The sequence below is a fragment of the Amblyomma mixtum genome, chromosome 9 (assembly GCF_055824585.1).
Source record: "Amblyomma mixtum isolate Tamu chromosome 9, ASM5582458v1, whole genome shotgun sequence".
NCBI classification, from domain to species: Eukaryota; Metazoa; Arthropoda; class Arachnida; order Ixodida; family Ixodidae; genus Amblyomma; species Amblyomma mixtum.
In genome coordinates this window covers 2,127,723-2,132,096 of record NC_143020.1, presented here as the reverse complement: position 1 = coordinate 2,132,096, position 4,374 = coordinate 2,127,723, and the positions used below count along the sequence as shown (strand labels likewise).

The 4,374-nt window shown below is 48.0% G+C and overlaps 1 long non-coding RNA gene across 1 annotated transcript; it reads left to right on the top strand.

Moving 5' to 3' along the window:
• The first annotated feature begins 1,451 nt into the window (after positions 1-1,451).
• On the top strand, positions 1,452-4,046 carry LOC149328064 (uncharacterized). The gene is made up of 2 exons (XR_016285643.1): positions 1,452-2,783; positions 3,957-4,046. It is a non-coding gene; the product is annotated as an uncharacterized LOC149328064 (long non-coding RNA).
• The last annotated feature ends 328 nt before the right edge of the window (positions 4,047-4,374 follow it).

Here is a 4,374-nt window from a genome sequence, read left to right as displayed (position 1 = left end):
CTCCACGACTAGCCAGCATTAGTTTGCAGGCTTACGTCAGCCAGTTTCCTTTCTTTTCGCGGTCTCATGCACTTGACAGTTTTGACAGTCGTAAAACACCAAAAGAAACCAATAGCGAAAATAGGTTTATTGGGCTTTTAACGTCCGAAAGCGACTCAGGCTATGAGAGACTGTGACGATTCGTGCGCGTACACCAGTGGCCACACAAACCAGGTCAGTGACTCCCGGGAAGCGGCAGACCGCGCCATCCTGGCGACGTGTCGCCATGGAGGGACAAGGCCACATAGCGCATTGGATCTCCGTCGACGACTCCTACGGTGGGGATTAAGCCTGTCACGAAGATTCCAGGGAAGAGCTGCGCGGAGTGGACCCGGTCAGCGACTTTCCCGGGAAGCGGCAGACTGGCGCCGTGTCGCCACGGAGGGGGGCTCGACGCTGTCACGAGGAGGGAGATCTGCGCGGAGGGAACAAAAGGAAGCGGCGAGCGGGCGGCGCCGCGGGGGCGGCGGTAAGGAGCCAGCGGCTACGGCGAAGGGGGAGGCTGCAGAAAGAAAGAAGCAAAAGGCTTAAAAGGGGGAGCCGACGGGAGGAACGGGCAGAGAGGGACGATTCGAGCGGGCGGACGAGACAGAGGAAGGCAGAAGACCGGGGCAGCGGATTGACCAGGGAGCCCGGGGTCCAGCCTTCGCCCACGTTCGGCCTCCGACAGCACGCTTCCACACCTGGCAGCTCCTCCAACGCCTGGCCGAGAACGAGAGCTGCACAGCCGCGAAGAATCCCGAGCCCGGCCGCAGCAGACATCCAGCCATTCGTCGAGCCCGTGCCACAACAAGCTGACTGAGCCCCGACGTGGACGAGCCCTCCTACATTTCCCGTAAGCGGCATCAAGCCAGATCCATTAATTAAATCATATTCTAAAATCATTCTTGGAGTCTGTGCATCAATCTCCTCGTGCCCAGTGTGGACCCAGAGCCAATTTAAGAAATCGGTCCATCACAAGACGCCGTAGTGAAGGGCTCCGGAAATTTAGACCACCTGGGGTTCTTTAACGTGCACTGACATCGCACAGTACACGGCCCTCTACAATTTCGCCTTCATCGAAATTCGGCCGCCGCGGACGGGATCGAACCCGCGTCTTTCGGGTCAGCAGCCGAGCGCCGTAACCACTGAGCCACCGCGGCGGGGCCCCGAAGAGAGGGAAGAGATTAATCGTATAAATCAACCCACGATCGGCAACGTTAGCCAGGTTATAAAACCAGAAAATACGAGAGTGCCATTCGCTGCATCAGCCTCTCGAGTGACTACCATGCATTTTTTTAGGGAGAACAGGATTTACGATGTTGATTTCGTACGTCGCTGCTGAAGCACGAAGAGCTGCGTTGGTTTTACGCGCACGGCGCCACGGACTGATATCGCGCAAGCTCTTAAGTCACCTCCGCCTTTAAGGCGGCGGTACCACGCTAGCGGCGGTCAGCAGCCGTTTTTCGTCATGTTTGTGTGAGCGGTGTGGCTCATCCGTTTGCGCTAGAGAAATGATATTGAGCGCATTGTAAAGATAATTGTATCTTCTTTGCGATGGTATGTGTCGCTAAAAGCTATTCACGTTAGTATGATAGCAGTGAGCAAAAGAGCGAGGGGCATAAAACGATATTTTTGCTCGACTTGCCTGCGTTGGATTTGCTGTTGACGAAAACTACTGCTCCGAAAAGAAAACTGCTTCTGCAGCTTTTAGATTAAGTGTGACTCGAGGACCTTACAGGCAATTTATTGAGTTATATTGGGTGGTTATTTAGAACTGGCGCCATAAAAAAGTGTGAAATTTAAAAGAATGGCGCATTAATAACTCCTAGTCCAGTTCATAAATCACAAACATATTTAGCAGGATTGTAGATAGTACCCATGTTGTTAATTCTTGAAAATTTCATTGAGCTACATGTCATAATTTTTTAGTTTTCATTGTTCAAAGTTGGTCGTAACCTAGAAACTGCGCTTTTTTGATCTGAGTTTTAGAAGCAAGTAAACGTCGTATAGGGAACAAATTTTGCACGCGAAATATTTAGGAAATATTCAAGGATCTGCTCAAGGCCGAATTTCGCTATGACAAACAGAACGGTATTACTGCGCCATTCAATTGCGCTATTTTTTGGTGCGCCGTAACCTCCGCAAAATACATCCAGCGCGAAAGATCACTGTTATATTCCAGGCTTTTTTGACAGGAACTGAAGTCGCTGGTCTTAAACTACCAGTGATGTAAATTTGGGTATGATAAACGACTCATGTTAGCTCGCACTCGCCCCGTTTGTTGGTCGACGGGGCTGCTGCATTTGAATCTCGCGGGCGTTTTGACTCAACAATGGAGTTCCGCCGGTCAACGACAGTGGCGCTGTCAAACATTTTGAAGCAAGACGTACGAGACAGTAACTATTGGGGTTTACTGAAACGTGTGCGCAGCGCCTCCCCTGTGTGTGTGACGCCCGCAACTCTCGCCGCGGTACTCTGTACCGGTACGGACGACTGACTACGCTGAAGCCTGTCCTGCCTTTCGGTCGCTTCTTCGGCTGCTCCGCAGGCTGTCATCGGCGTATCGTGCTGTTTTGCTTGTTGGTGTTTTTTTTACTGTGTTTTTGTATTTATGTGCAGCGCCGTTTTTTATCACGTTATCTTGCCAGTTTTTTTTGTGTGTAAAAGTGTCAAATGGGGAATCGGCGGCGATACCTTCAGCGCAAAAGGTCGACGATGACAAAGCTTCGTACGCGCATGGCTGATGTCAGGGCCAAACGCAGGTGAGCCATTTGGACCGCAATTTTGTTATTAGAATCTGCATTGAAGTCCCAACTGTACCTGTGTCGCGTGCGTGAGCTACCTCGTAGTGTGTGTTATCGAGTGCGGTTTTTCATGAACGCGTGTGCAAGATTACCAGTGTCACGGCACTGTGACATTTCGTAAGGCGCCTAGTCGTTTGCTCTTTTGCAACAATATAGTTTTTCTTTCCGCCCTCCTGTTATGGCCTCGTAGGTGAGTATATGTGAGGTAAAATCATTATAGAGGGTATTTTTGCTATAAACTTATCACTTGTTTCATACAAATGCTTGAAAGCTACACAGCCCTCCTTGAGTTGGGTGTTTTCCTTAGCTGAAAAGGCGCTGAAGCACATTTGTGGATGAATGCACTCTAAATATGCTTGTAATTGATTTTCAAATGTAACCGTTGAGATCCCTGCTATATGAAACATGAAACAGTGTGTTTTCATTTCTTTCCGCTTTATATTTTCAAAAATGTGGGGCTTTTATATGTCCGTTGCAACAGCACTGTTGAGTTGTTTCTTTTTCCCAAGTATAGCTTAGTTGGACATGCTGTACTTCTTATGCCTGCTCCTTTCTTCTGTTCTATAGCTGCGTCTTTTCTTTTGCTACTAGCCCGCTTGTGGCGTTCACTTTCCTTGGAAGCACAGTATCAATATACACTTTCAAGGGATATTCAACCTCACAGCTCACATTTTTCTGCTTGTGTGTAATGGATACAGCCTTCTGCTGGTAAGCTTTTTCTTCGTGAACTGCTGGTGACATCAAAACAAGCAGTGTATCATTGTTCCAGCAGCTTTGTATCACCCTGTATGGCGTAAGCAGAATATGTTTCTATCGTGCTCAGCAGGCTTTTATCCTAACATATCTGCTCTCATTGTTACAGTGGCAGCAAATTACTTAGATGTATGTAAGGACTTTTCAGTCCACTTGCTAGGTTTATGCACATATTTTCTTTCCTTTTCCGTTACTGCCCTCACATTTTTGTATGACGGGAGGTAAGCATATGTGTTTGTGTGTTACTGAAACACTAAGTCAATGGAAAGTAACTGCAGTAAAGAACAAGCTAATACCCACTTTTGAGCACTGACATTTCCTGTCACTTCCTGAAAATAGACTCACATATGACATTGGTATGGTCTTGTTTGCTTGCAGGCTGCCACCATGATGTGTGGGGGAGTTGTGCAAGGCATCTGAACGTGCTTAGCAGATGGTGCAATAAAATGGTCCTGTTTTTATAAGGAACATGCGTTTGTCTTTTGAAAATGCACATCAATGGAAGTGAATGAAGCCTTCTGCTTCTGCCTCTACCAGTGGCGAAGTGCATGTGTGGACAGTGCGATTTCACTAGCATTGTAGTGGCAAAGCATGCCCCCAAAATTATATGTCAATCACACACTGCAAGAAAAAAAGAATGCACGGATAACATTCTTGAAAGATATATGGGAGCGTAGCTGGTGATATGCATGCGCGCAATGCAGCAAAAACAATGCCAGCATCTCTTGCCATTGTTTGCACTGCATGAAATACCAGTACTTTCCCTCAGCGGTGTGCAAACCACGGATACCGAAAT